Source organism: Silene latifolia, chromosome Y (assembly GCF_048544455.1).
Source record: "Silene latifolia isolate original U9 population chromosome Y, ASM4854445v1, whole genome shotgun sequence".
NCBI lineage: Eukaryota > Viridiplantae > Streptophyta > Magnoliopsida > Caryophyllales > Caryophyllaceae > Silene > Silene latifolia.
The window spans coordinates 473,074,809-473,090,210 of record NC_133538.1 but is presented as its reverse complement, the minus strand read 5'-3'; the positions used below and the strand labels follow the sequence as shown (position 1 = coordinate 473,090,210).

At 36.7% G+C, this 15,402-nt stretch overlaps 1 long non-coding RNA gene and 1 other non-coding gene across 2 annotated transcripts; both read left to right on the top strand.

Moving 5' to 3' along the window:
- Positions 1–1,169: 1,169 nt before the first annotated feature.
- Positions 1,170–3,056, top strand: LOC141627232 (uncharacterized). Its single transcript, XR_012536801.1, has 2 exons — positions 1,170–1,336; positions 2,125–3,056. It is a non-coding gene; the product is annotated as an uncharacterized LOC141627232 (long non-coding RNA).
- Positions 3,057–14,907: 11,851 nt separating this feature from the next.
- Positions 14,908–15,014, top strand: LOC141634682 (small nucleolar RNA R71). The gene has a single exon (XR_012539407.1). It is a non-coding gene; the product is annotated as a small nucleolar RNA R71 (small nucleolar RNA).
- The last annotated feature ends 388 nt before the right edge of the window (positions 15,015–15,402 follow it).

Sequence of the window (15,402 nt, the reverse complement as noted above, 5' to 3'; positions counted from 1 at the left end):
TTTCATAATTATTAACAACATAATCAATAATTAGTAATCACTAACATAACCAAAATATTAACTTTTTCTTACGATAGGGATCAAGTCGCCTGAAAATCTCATCTTAACCTAATCAAAAAAGTCCAAAAAGACATCATTCATGTACAAATCCCCACTCGTTATCAGATTATTTAAAACCTCTTAAATCTCAAATGTATTTAATTTGTCCAATATAATTTTTTCATTATCACATAAAAACTTATCTCTCAGTAATTATCTTTAAGTTTTGTTTTTAATAAACATAATAATTCTTCCAAATATATTTTTCTTAATGGATTTAATGGTCTAATTATTATAACTTTCTCAAAATATTTTTTTTAAGTAAATGTAACGCATTGTGAAACAGTCACTTTAATCATCTATACATATCAAAATATTTCACTAAATATAATGGAAAGTATACTCAATTTATAGTATTTTTTGCAATAAAGGTAATGATTTACATTTTTGAATTTGTATCAAAAAATTTTTTATATAAATTTCAAATCATATCACCGTAATTGTTATAGGTAATTTTATAATAAATTTATTAAACTCTAATTAATACTTTGCTGAGATTTTTGTAGCATTTATTATGTATATATTTAATGTTTAGCTGTAATTAATACTTGTATTTAATGCTGGATTGACACGTGTGGCATCCACAACGCTTCAACCCAGTTATATATATATATATATATATATATAAGATTAATGCGACAATAGTGAAAGTAACAATAATTACGGCGGGAGTAGTGAAATTATCAATATTAATACGGCAATAGTGACAGTAATAATAATTACGGCGGGAGTAGTGAAAGTAACAATGATTACGAGAAAGTAGTGAAATGTTATTACTATTGTTTCATTAATAAGAGTAAAATATTAATAGCGGGAGTAGTGAATTTGTCTCAAAATTTATTTCATCGTAATTTTAGAATATTTTATAAAAAATATATTAATGATAAATTTATGTGGTTATGCAACTTTAAGTAATTTTATTTAATGAAAAAAAATTTAATGGTAAGTAGAGGTAGCCCGGGCGAAGCCGGGCACCAATACTAGTTAAGGTTGTATTATTATTAACTCATTATAAATAATAGAATATTATATAATAATTACCTATCACCTATTATTATTAATAGGTCAGACCAATAGTTTAGCACCCATAAGAACTCTACTATACAATCATCAAAATCAAACAAACAAAGAACAAAGGATAGCGTGCTTGTGCCGCCTTGATTATCATCGTCATCGATTCATCACCGTTTTCCCAACCGTCTTATTTTCCATCGTCCTTGTTCCTAAAACAAATAAGGTAATTGTTCTTTTAATTTAGCAATTGTTTTTAGATTGTCTAGAATTGGAATTAGAGTCGGGTGTGATGACTGGTTGCCTTGTCGATAACGGTGTTAGGAAGGGGAGGTTCGCTTACAGTCTTTAGAGGCTGATTTAAGGTTGTCTAGGGGTGTCGAGACTGCGGCCGTGAGGCCTACTCTATTTTGGGTTCGGTTTCAGTGGAGGTTTGTCGAGACGGTGTGTTTTGGGTAGTTCGAGTTAGCGCACGAAGTTGAGGAAGCGAGTGGGGCTGGTGTTAGGGACAGTAACTATGGTGTTTTCCTATTAATCCGTTATTGTTGTTGCCGCTACTCCTTTTTTGTACCCTTGCTTTGGCTGAGAGATTGAGAGATTGGTATAATATAACAACATTGGTGCTGAATGTGAGTACTCGGGTAAGTTTCGGGAAGTGTGGGGCTGCTGTGTGGTTGGGTTCAGTGAGGACGAAGGAGAATGGAATGGTAGGATATGGTGAGGGATATGGAGATGCGAGATGTTGGTGTTGATGAATACGAATATTGGTAATTATTAATAGAAAATTAGCCAGCTATTGTTGATTGTTATTATGTGACAATGATGATAGAATGATTAGTAAGGTGGAGCGGGTGACTTGGTAAGACATAAAACTTGGTTTAATAATTTGGTAACTAAACCAGTTACGTGAGGGATTAAGTCGTAAGTTGCCAATTATCATTTATTAAGTTATAGGTTGTATTAGATAACGTATTAGTTAGTTTAGTTATTAATTAATATATGTTATGATTGTAGGACCTTTCTTCGTAGAGGACCACGATTAACTTCGTTAGTATTGCGTGAAGATTTGCAAAAAGGTAGGGATCATCCTACTCTAGTTATATTTATGTGATTGTTAATTATTTATATATATGGGGTTGATTTCTATATTGCGATTGTGATTACGGATGTGGAATTGAGATCATGGGGTTGAGTTAATTACGAGAATTATTGGTTACTTGAGTATTGGTGGATATTGTAATCTGATAGAAGGGACCGAACTGCTAGTCCTTGTGAGTTATTTATTGAAGGGACCGATATACCACTAGTCCTTGGTTATTATTTGAAGGGACCGATATACCGCTAGTCCTTGGTTATTATTTGAAGGGACCGATCTGAGCAACCGCTAGTCGTTGTGGCGTCAGTTGATCCCTGGCCGCCCCTCAAAGTCTCTTCTCTAGTAGGCTCACTACTAGGGAGATGTGCATATTCGGAGCAGAGGAAGCGTTAAGACGGAGTTTGGAAGAGTGGATGTGAATGGGTATGTTGTGGATAGACAAATGTTATGGGTGCTACCGTAACATGTGAATTTTATAACTGAGCTGGTTTTATTACTGTTGTGTTAGCACTACTGCTTTTATTTATGTCGTTAATATTGTTGTTTGTTTAGTCCCTACTCAACCGTTTGGTTGACAGTGTATTCTGTAAACACCTGTGATGAAACAATTATTGGGGAGCAGATTCAGTGACAGGTACTTGAGATGATTAGCTGACTTGGGAGCTCATGAGGATGCGTGAGGATTTCGATCAGTCTACCTAGAAGTCTAGATCACATAGTTTTATCATTCGGTTTATTGAATTCCGCTGCGTAGTAGATTGTATTATTAGAAGTTTAATTTAATCTCTTGGTTGAATTGTAATAAAACCTTTATTCACTAAATTTTTATATAAGGTACTTTGGTTTGTTATCTTTGTTATTCACTATCTCGGGAAAGCGAGATGGTAACAGACCTATTTAATTGGGAGGCCTAGCTAAAGGCTCCTAAATAAATAGGCGTGCTACACTAGGGCACATATACTAATTTCTAGTAGCAAATTAGTACTTCTATTAAGTGGTTTATCTTGGTACAACTCCTTGAGGAGTAGATTCCAATATTGAATCTAAGTTCTTCCTTGGAGCACTAGGATTTTCTTAAGAAGACTAATTTGGAAGGTGTCCAAATTAGTATAACCATTCGGCCCTCCATTGTAAGTAGATCGTTTTCTTCTTACTTTGTTTCATATTGTTATGCATGCATAAGATCTTGTTAGTTTATGACTAAACTAAATCTATATAGTTATTAGATGTGTCTAATAAGAGGTTAATGAATCTTACAATTGGTATTAGAACAATGGTTGTTGCATGCATAATCGGTCATTGTTTTTCCAAGTTAAAATGTTAACATATAAAACTAGAAATTTGTGATTTATGAGGATAAATAACACGAAATATTTGCATGAATAACATTCTGGTCCTAAATTGATTTTTTTTCATTTTGATGATTTATGGTATAAATATTGCTCTTTAATTTATTTTTAGTATTTTTATTACATTTTTTTTTGGTAAAATGACTTTTAAATACTAAAATATGTTAGACTATGATTCTGACCTTGAAATTTTAACATGACCTCATATGCATAGTTTACTTATTGTATGTAAAATTTCGTATAAAAGTGTTTTATATTGCATGTTTTATGATTTTTACATGATAAAAATGGATTAAATGCAGGTATTTTGGTTAAAATTAGTGAGACTTCGTTTCTGCCCATAAAATTTTAGTATGTTGTCATATGCAATATTTACACACTGTAAGTAAATTTTAAGGTAAAATGGTTTTATTTTGCATGATTTATGATTTTCAGATGTAAAAATCATTTAAATAGTGACTATTTTAGCAAAAATAGCGAAAATGAATTTTATGGCATGAATTTTTTTCCCAATGTTGTATATATGATATGAACATCAGATCTAAAGTTGCATGTCAAATTTCTTTTTATTTGGGTGATTATTGATTTTTATATAATAAAATTGATAAATAGCAACTTTAATAGTCATAATTGTAAATTCGATTTTTGGGCTTGAAAGTTTGTCATCCAGATTCTAGAAATTTATGTAGAATATTCAAAATTTTAATTTTGATTTTTTACATAATTTTATGTTTAATTTTGAATTAAAAGATTAAAGTTATGTATTATGCGATTTATTTGTGAAATAAATTAAAAATATTCTATGGGCAAATTTTATTAAAATTTTGGAATGTTGGAAATTTTCCAGAATATACAAAATTATGATTTTGAAATTTTTGAATTTTAATGGCTTATTGGGAATTATTTCTTTATTATTATGAATAAAAGTGTTTAAAGAGGAATAATAAAATATCAAGTTGAATTATTGTCAAATATTTAGTGAAGACTAAATTTTTGAGTCCTAAATAGGTTGGGGTAATTAACATGGACATATATTTGATTTATGTAATATTGCGTGATTTTAATAAGTTAATAGTCACAATTATCCATAAAACCGGACCAAATATACGATATTAGCTTAAATAGGGCGATTTGGCACATCACATGACATGTTTCATACATATATTTGAAGAAACCCAATTTGATTATGCTAATGTTGATGATGTCTTAAGACAAATTAATCTCATTGTTATTTAATTGTGTGCCTCATAAGTTTTAACCATGTAGCATGAAGCTCCAATTGTCAATTCAAAGTTATTAAGAATGTCATCATGAAGATCAAATATGAAGATTCTCATTAGTGCTAAAGTGATATGTTGTAAGGAGATCCTTAACTCGAATTTACGTTTAGGTCCAAAAACAACAGTTCGGTCAACTGTTAATTAAGGCTCGTCTTTGAAAGAAATATTTCGAAAATATTTGAATCTTTGTTAAAATGCTTTCAATATTCACAAATGTTTTCTGGAAATATTTCGATGTGTTAAAGAATATAGAACATTCAATGACTTCCTAATAAGTTTGCTTGCACAATAAGACACTTCTTATAAATGGGTTGTTTGCTTTTACATTTATGGAAATGTTTATGGTTCCCATAAACACAACCATTTAATGCTTGTTTCTTGTTCAAAAACCCAGCCTATTTTTGTGTGTGTGTGCACAATCTGATTTCTTGCAATCTTAGGCACCAATATCTTGAGGAAGAATACTCGGTTGCTTGGAGAAGATTTCGGTTGTCTTGTGCATGTTGCCCAAACAAACTACGAACAATATTTTAATCACTTGTGCTTATGAGTGTAAGATATTTTAATGTGTAAAGTATACTACTTGGACATTATAAATAGCTTGCTTAATTCATTTTTACAAGTGTGCAATAACGAGTTTAAAATTGAAAAAGACTTAAGCTTTCAATCGAGTAAATTAACTTTGCAAAACCGTTTATCATTTCAAATGTTTGAATCATTTTGCAAGTTTATTTATTTATCTTTTGAGTCTTTTATTGAGTTATTATATTGCACCTAGTCGTTTAGTCGTATTCAAGGATCCCGTGTTTTGTACTTAAACTTTATCTCCTCCGTTCGATTAAGTGAACAACATTGAGATAGTGGAGTCTTGTAACAACCGGGTAGAACCAAATAAGTCTTAGGATAGAGTTATCCTTAAGCATGAAGTCTTCGAAGCGGAGTAGCTTTTGAGCATGAAATCTTTCGGCGGAGTAGCCCAAAGCAAAAGTCTTATTGCGGAGTAGCTTTAAGCACGAAGTCTTTCGGCGGAGTAGCCCAAAGCAAAAGTCTTGGAAGCGGAGTAGCTTTTAAGCATTAGCAACCGGAGTAGGTTGGGGAGTTGTTTTATTATTCGGGGTGGTCTTAGTTTGTATGAGTTTACTTCTAAGACGTTTAATAAAATAGCGCTGGACGTAGGTCGCGGAGTAGTGACCGAACCAGTTTTAAAAACATCGTTTGTCATGTCTATTTCGTTTTATTTCCGCTGCACACTCTGCTCATGTTTTTATCTACAGAATCAATAGTTGAGTACACTGTAACTTCTTCTTGCTGAATCGTTGTTGATTACTTCTAACTCTCTAGTTTTAAGTATCGACGACTCCTTTCATCTAAGCATTGTTTAAAGTGTTTAAGAGTTTTAAAAGAAGCTTTCATTAAGCTTAAATTTTAAATAGACACCTAATTCACCCCGTCCCCCTCTTAGGTGCTCTCGCCCGTGACTCTTCAATTGGTATCAGAGCCTTGTGCTCTTGATAGCTGGTTAAATACCAGAGAGTTGATCCTATAGTCATGGACGGGAAACATACTAAGTACCTGATCGGTCCGTTTTGCATTCACAAATAAATAGATGTGGTCGTTGGTCACGGTCGAATCAAAACACAATTTATAGCTTAACAAGCAACTCTACAATTAGTAAAGAGGCAAGTAAAGGTCGGATCCCAAGGGACGGGAGTTGAAATGAGATTTCTATTGTAACTAGTGGTGTCTAAGGGGTGTCACAAATTGGGTTAATGTAGAAGGTTACTAAACTAGAATAACAATGAAAATAAACAAGCAAGATGAATTAAAGGGGTGTAAACAATTGATTAAAGGCACTAGGGTGTCATGGGATCATAGGGGAATCATGGGATATGATCATACAAACATGTTCTCAAATTATAAGCAAGCAATTATTGTTGTGATGGATTGAGTTGGGTTATATCTTACAATCCTAGGAAAGTTTGGGTCCCGGAGCCGAATCGATTAGATTGTACAACACCTACAAGTCGACTTAATCTTCCCTACTCAACAACATGCATGGTCTAATGAGACTCGAGTTGGGTTATGTCTTACAAGTCTCATTGAAAAGATAGGAGATGATAGTAAATGCAAGGATTCATAGGCTTAGCATTTCATCAAATATAACATGTGCATGAGTTGAGATCAAAACAAGCAAGCAAATAAGATATGAAAGCATATTAATTTAAGCATGAATCATTCCCCATGTTGGTTTCCCTAATCACCCATTAACCCTAGCTAAGAGACTACTCACTCATTATCATGTTGATCATGCTAGCAAGGTTGTCAATCATACCAACAATATGAAACATGATGAATAAATGAAAGTAATTAACAATAATTAAAAGGGATTAAGAGATTATACCTACTAATGATTCCAATAATAAAGCAAGAATAATAGAAGTACTTGAATGCTAGATTGAGAGGTTGTCAATCTCCCAATAATAACCCAAATAATCTTCAATTACCCAAAATAAAGGATGAACAAAAGAGAGATTAAAGAACTAAAACTTGGATTAAAACTTGATTAATACTTGATTACAATATTGAAGAGAGATTTGATTGATATTAACTACACTCCTTATTGATAAGAAGAACATGCTCCTCTAATTAGACTAATGGGGTATTTATAGTGAAAATTAGGGAGGATGCATTAGGGTTAACTAAGGGCTAAACTAGTAATTACACTTTTTAAGTAGAGCAAGGAGAAGCCGATATTTTTGGAGAGAAGGGCTTCTCTTTTCGTAGCTTGAAGAAGACAACCCGGAAGAAGGAATCCGGGCGGATTAGGGTCGGGACGGCCGGATTTGAGCGATGGAATCCGAGCGGATTCTGGGGAATCCGGGCGGATTGTTGAGGGGGAATCCGAGCGGATTGTTGAGGGGGAATCCGAGCGGATTCCAGCTGGGACGCTCGGATTGTGGATAGGCGGGAAGGGCGGATTGCTGACAATCCGCTCGGATTGTCAGTCAGCGTGATACTTCTTCTTTTTCTTCCCTTTTCTTCATAAATTCCTTGGGGATTTCCTTGGGGACTCAAGGATCCTTTCTCAACATTGCTCTTCTACTATGATATGTACAAAGGCCTTCTAATCTTGTCCCTCCTTGATGCTTGGTCATTGAATTTGATCAATTTAGTCTTGATTTGCCATGAAAATGCAAGATTCTTACTCCTTTCCTACCAAGGGATCAAAATCTCAAAGAATATGCAAAACAAAGAACTAAAGATAAGAAATGACCCAAATAAGCACTAAAAAGCATGGAAACAAGGGTAATTCGGGGGCTAAATATGCGCCAATTATGGTCACATCAAATATCCCCAAACCGAACCTTTGCTCGTCCCGAGTAAAGAGGTGACAAAGACTAGGACCAATACTAACCTATCCTAATAATATAGCCGATATGAGACAATTAGCGGGTCTCACTCCGCCCCTTCAACTCACAACAAGACAACCATGAGGTAGGATGCCTTCTTGCAAGGCAAGGTGGGTCTTGCCAAAATGGCGACACATCCAAACATTAAGCACACAAAAACACATAATGGATGCATCTACAAAAAGAATAGCCACTCCCTCATCAAGTGGCGGAAATTATCTACAAGGGAAGCAATTCAAGGGTACACAATCCTTCATAGATGCAATTTGTTCAAACTACTAAGCCTAGAAGGATACCAATAAATCACCTCCAAAATGTGTCAAGCTAGGGTACCTTTGTCCTCAATTGTTAAATGCTTTTGTCGAGAGTAGACTCCCTATGGTGTTAGAAACACTGGAGGATCGCGGAATTCCCCCTCTTGCCTAGACAAGAAGAAGGGTCGTCCCCTCTCTACCATGCACAAAAATGGATATGATGGATAAAGGGATCAATAGATATTTGAGTTTCACTTTGGGAGTTTGCTTTTGTTTTTTTGTTTTCCCCCCAATTTCTTGTGGCATTTGACATTTGAGAACACTTTCTTGCCATTTCTTTTTGATTTTTGGCATTTCAATACTTGACAACTTTTTGCATTTCTTTTTGAACATTTTCAAAGTCACCCCAATTAGTAACGAGGGTGCCTTGTATTTGAACCTTAGGAGTTCTATTTTTGCTCCTCTTTTCATTTGATGCATTTTTGCAAACTTTCTTTCACTTTTCATTTCATTGAACTCAAATTGATTTCTTTTTGTGCCCATTCCCTTTGATGACAAAAATGTGGTAGAACATGGATGATGGATGAATGCATGGTTTCAAGGGTTACCTTGGAATAAACGGTAGCCAAGGAGTTATCACACCACAAGGTACACTTGACTAGGCCTTAATCCATGGGTCAAAGGATACTAGCATGACACATCCTAGGGTGTTTTACAAGTATTCTAACAAGCAAAGTCTTAAGAAGAAAAGGCATCTACTAGGGCCTATATACACTTGTCAAGCTTCCCAAGTAGACGGTTTCGCAAAATTTTTCTAACATGCAAACTACATGCCATGATGCAACTAACATATATACATCCTAATGCATATGATTCTACCAACTAATATGACATATAAACTAAATGCAAGTCCTAAATTCACATTGTTATACCGCATCAATCAAAATAAAGCCACATAGTCATTAACATAAAGAGGAAAAAGGAGATTTGGAAATATCATATCATGCGGTCTTCAATATCCTCATGTCTCGGATGTGGCGTAGTCAATCAATATGAACAAGGATAAAACAAACACAATATATACAAGACAATATATACAAAGGAAATGAACTTGTTTTTGGGTTTTCAATTTTTTCAATTTTTATGATTTTTGAAATTTTTCATTTTTTATGGGTTTTTGAATAAGAGTTAAATGTTAGAATTCCCATCCCCACACTAATATGGGCATTGTCCTCAATGGCCAAAATGATGGAAATTATGCAAAGATGATGCATGATTTCTATACTAAATGCAATTCTATACTAAGCTACACTACATGATGCATGGTTTTTGTTATGACGGAGAGGATAATTTAGATTACCTCCCGTTGTGTATGCATTAACTTCCCCAAACCGAGTGAGACACTATTGCTAATGTCCAAGGATGGGTATAGTTCATGCACACACTATGCTATGCATGAAACTAGTTTGTCATTTTGGATTTTACAAATGGGAACAATAAGAACACCTCAAAGGTACCGAGGTGTGAGTCCTTTGATGTTGCTAGGACTAAACCAACAATGATCAAAATGAAATAAAATACAAAGAGATATAGACAAACCATGGGAGTGTAGGAGTCTCCAAGGCTTGCTAGTCTTCCATCATGCTATCATCATCACCACTTCCCTCATGAGAAGTGGTCACATTGCCACTTTCCTTGTCACTTTCTTCTTCACTTTCTTCCTCATCTTGCTCATCATCATCTTCACCATCTCTTTCTCCTTCCATTGCTTCTTCCTCAATATTATCATCAACTTCTTCATCATTTCCAACAACCTCATTATACCCCACCACGTCCCTAGATGCACCCGGAAATAAGACTTCTCTATCCGCCCAACTAGGCAAAGGACAAGACGGATCAAGGAGTCCTTGCCTAGCTAGATGTAGGAGGGGCGGATATTGAGCCAAATACGCATTTTTCCGATCTTCATGGGCTTGCTTGTGCATTGCTTGCATGAGAAGAGTCACATAGTCTTTCCCAATTTCAATTCCTTCCGGCTTGAACTCTTCATACTCAAAGGGGTAAGGTGGTATGATAATGGAAGAGGAGGGGGTTTCAAGATCACCCTTTTGTTGTTGAATGATATACTCGGCTTCTTCGGAAAGGGGAAGTAGATAATTGGTCCGGTGGACGCTTAGGCGACAAATCTTCGAGGGCAAGGTGAACGATCTAGCTTCACTAGTTAGCCATCCATATTTAGTGTCAAGGGGGTTATGGGCAACCCACTTGAACTTGTTAATCATAATGTGCATATCAATAAGATGGCCACTTTCCTTTGCTTTGTACTTCTTATCCTTATTGAAACTAGGATCAAAGTGCTTATCTAGGACCGTGACTAACCCGCCATTGACAATAACGGTCGTGCCCTTCTTCCCATTATCAACATTAAGCCATCTATCAACCAATAGCCTCAAGGAATTGTAAGGCTTGGTGTGAATTCTTCCAATATTCAAAGCCGATTCAAGGAGAATAAAATCGAGTCTTGTGAAATGATTGGTGTCTTTCCTAGCAATTATGGTATTTCCCACAACCTTGTGCCATACTCTTATGCCCGGATGATGGACCAAAAGAGCACGACATGCATGAAAATCCTCAAATTTCTTCCCGGAGATTGCCTCCCAAAGAGGTTCGGGGTCATACTTTCCATAACTCTTGAAATAACTTTCTTCATCACTAAGACCCAAAATTTCACCCAATTCCTTAATGGTAATGCGTCTACTAACATTAGCTAGACGAAACTCGATATTTTCCCTATTCTCAACTTTGGTGACTTTCAAAGAACTTAAAAATTCCAAGACAAGGGAGGGGTATGTCAATTCCTTTGTTTCAAACAATTTCTCCAACCCCATGGCTTTGAAAAAGGCTTTTGTTTGTTCAAGAACACCCAATTTTTCCAAGGCATCTTTACATATGAATTTGGTGGATTGAATAGATTTCATAGCAAACTTGACAAAGGTATTTCTATGTGTATCGGAAATAAAAGTTACCTCCGGATAATGCAAAAGTTGATTAATTACCGGAGTAGAGGATGTTGATGGTCCCATAGAAGGTTGTTGTTGTTGTACTTCCAAGTTTGGTGTTGCCACCACCATAGCCAAAGCTTTCTTTGTTTGAAGAGCCTTTTGCCTTTGTGAGAGTGCCTTAGCCTTTGGTGCCTTGGTTGCCTTTTTTGCACCCTTAGTCCTTGCCATTGATGAGCTCAACCAAGAAAAGAATGAAAAATCTTCAATATGTAGGATGCCCAAATCGATTTGAAGGTGAAAGGCTTTGCCTTTATGAAAACAAAAATCGACTCAAAGGTTGAAGATTTTGTTCTTGGTTTTGATTTTTGTTGAAGGTTGAGTGATTAAATTGTTGTTGGAAGGGTGGTTTGATTTGTTTTTGTTGAATGTTGTTGAGGGTTTTTGTTTTTATGATGGAGAGGATGAGGGTTTTGATGTTGTGGGTAGTGTTTATGAATGAATGAATGAATGAATGAATGAATGAATGAAGGTGGGAGGGGTTATAAAGAGGCCGAAATTTTCAAAACTGCAGGGGCAATCCGTGCGGATTAGGCACAATCCGTGCGGATTCTGCTTCTTCAATCTTTGCAAAAGCTCGCCTAAAGACGGGCGGATTTGGTACAATCCGCTCGGATTTGCTTGAACACGGACGGGCGGATTTCTTCAAAGACGGACGGATTTCAGATCCGAGAGATTTTTGCTTGTTTTCCTCAACAGAAAGACGGGCGTCTTTTTTACAAGACGGCCGGATTCTTCAAGACGGGCGGATTTTTGGGAATCCGCTCGGATTCTTTAACAGTCAGGAAAATTTCAAATTTCAGTTCAGTTCAAGACGGGCGTCTTTTGTGTAGGATGCTCGGATTGCCTAAGACGGGCGGATTTCTGGGAATCCGCTCGGATTCTGGTCCTTTGTACCCGGATTCATTCCATTCGTGCACAATGCATTTCCCTTTACCATTCTTCCATTCTTCTTCATTTCTTGTGTTCTTCATTGTGGGGGCATTACTAAGGCATGGATAGCCTAGGCAATTCCCATCCCCACACTAAGGTAAAGCACTACACATCAATTGAAGTTGTTAGTCCCTCCCTCACTTCTCTCTTACACGACAATTATTTTGATCAAAGTAAATAAAAATCCAAAAATGACAAAAATGCAATACAAGAATTGAAATGTAAGTTAGGGAGTTAGAAATATTTACAAGTGGTGGTTTAGGGAGGACTCCACCAAACTCTCATTCTTGATGAGATGTCAAGGGGGCATGTTCAAGGTGTTGTTGATGTTGCTCAACACCTTGAAAAAGTAATCAAAAGCTTGTTCATTATCATGGTAGAGGTCCTCAATAGACCGTGGCCCTTGTTGTTGATCATGATCGATGGCATGCCCAATGTAGGGATTAAAAATCCCTTCAAACTCGTCGTCCCAAAGACCACAAACTTCATTGAGTTGATCATTGAAAATCTCTTACTTAGATGGAGACAACTCTCCCAATTTCTTCTCTTGGCCAATGAGGCCATCCTCTTCTTCCTTGGTTGATTTTGATGAGCTTTGCAGGCTCTCCTTGTCATAATTCACTTGCTCTTTGAATGGAGCATCTTCAATTTTCTTCCTCCATTGGAGTTCCGATTTCTTCCTTTCATCTTTTCGGCTATAATGATCAATCATGAAACATGGCTCATGCAAACGAGGAGCTCTCATGGTCTTGTCAAGATTAAAAGTTATGCTTTCATCTCCCACTTCTAGAGTGAGCTCTCCATGTTTCACATCAATCACCGCACCGGCGGTGTGTAGGAAAGGTCTTCCTAGGATGATTGGAATGTTGGAATCTTCCTCCACATCAACAATGACAAAGTCCACCGGGATGAAAAACTTCCCAATTCGCACGGGGACATCTTCCCATATCCCTAATGGTGTCTTCGTCGATCTATCGGCCATTTGAAGTGTGATGTTGGTGCATTTAAGCTCTCCCATTCCCAACCTTTTACTTACCGAGTACGGCATGACACTCACACTAGCCCCTAGATCACATAAGGCTTTGTTGATCGTCGTGTCGCCAATGGTACACGGTATTGAGAAGCTTCCCGGATCCTTTAACTTTGGAGGTGAACTCCCTTGAAGTATTGCACTACTCACCTTAGTGAAGGCGATAGTCTCAAGTTTCTGGATCGACTTCTTCTTTGTGAGGATATCTTTCATGTACTTTGCATAGGCCGGAACGTGGTTGATTAATTCCGTGAAAGGAATTGAGACTTCTAAATTCTTCACAATTTCCATGAACTTTCCAAGTTGATCATCAAATTTGGGCTTGGCTTGACGACTTGGAAAAGTAAGTCTAATCACAATGGGCTCCTTCTCTTTGGCCTTGTCTTCACTTTTCTTTGAACTTTCTTCTTTTGATGATTCTCCATCTTTGGAGTTTTGCACAATTTCTTCCTTTTCACTAGCTTCCACAACTTCATCCTCAACTTGCTTCTTCGGTGCTTCATACCTTGTACCACTTCTCAAGTGAATGGCACTAACCGTTTCATGTCTAGGGGATTACTTTGAGGTGGTAATTGCCCCTTTTGTCTTTGTGAGCTTGAAGATGCTAGTTGAGTCAATTGTGTTTCCAACATCTTGGTGTGAGCTAGAATGTTGTTAATGGTGGTTTCTTTCGCTTGGCTATCTTTTTGCATTTGGGTGAAAAATTCTTGTTGATTCTTTTGCATTTGGAGGACCGCTTTTTGGACATCAAAACCTTGGTCATTTTGGTGATTGTATGGATTTTGATTTTGGTAACCTTGGTTTTGATTGTAAAAGGGTCTTTGATTTTGGTTTCTCATGGGTGGTGGAGTGTATGTTGTTTGAGGGTTTTGAACATTTTGGCTTTTGTATGAGAGATTTGGATGGAACTTGGTGTTTTCATTGTAAAAATTTGAATAAGGGGTACCACTTTTGTAAGCTTGGAAAGCATTAACTTGTTCGGTTGTTCCCCTACACTCACTTGGGTCATGACCCAAAGTTCCACAATTCTCACATATCCCACTTGGGATTGATGAGGATGCCGTCATGGCATTGACATGATGCTTCGTTGATTTTGAGTTTTCCTCAAGTCTAGCCATAGCTTGTTCAAACTTCAAGTTGATTGTGTCAATGTGAGCACTAAGTTGAGCACCCAATTGAGTAACGGAGTCCACTTCATGCTTTCCTCCTCTAGTAGCCTTGCGAGGTCTACTATATTGTGAATTATGGACCGCCATTTCCTCAATCTTGTTCCATGTTTGATTGTCATCAACTTCGGTGAACATTCCATTTGATCCCATATTGAGAATGTTCCTAGAATCTTCATATAAACCATTCTAAAATTGTTGCACCAAAAACCATTCGCTAAGTCCATGGTGAGGACATGAGCGACAAATTCCCTTGAACCGCTCCCAAGCTTCATACAAAGACTCTTCATCCCTTTGCTTGAAACCCGTAATTTGAGCTCTTAGCATGTTGGTCTTTTCCGGTGGGTAGAATTTTTTGTAGAAAGCTAGAGCCAACTTCTTCCAAGAATCTATTCCAAGGGTGGCCTTATCAAGGCCCTTCAACCATTGCTTTGCGGTGCCGATTAAGGAAAAAGGAAATAAGACCCATCTAATTTGGTCTTGAGTTACGCCCGTTTGAGAGATAGCATCACAATAATCGCAAAAGGTTTCCATATGAGAATGAGGGTCCTCACTAGGCATTCCCCCGAATTGGCTCCTCTCAACTAGTTGGATGAAGGCGGACTTGGCAATAAAATTTCCGGTGAGATGTTGCGGTGTAGGAGTACCATTTGGTAGATTCTCCTCGGTGGGTACGGAGTGTGACGTGAATTTTGGCATTGTAGGTGGATTTTGT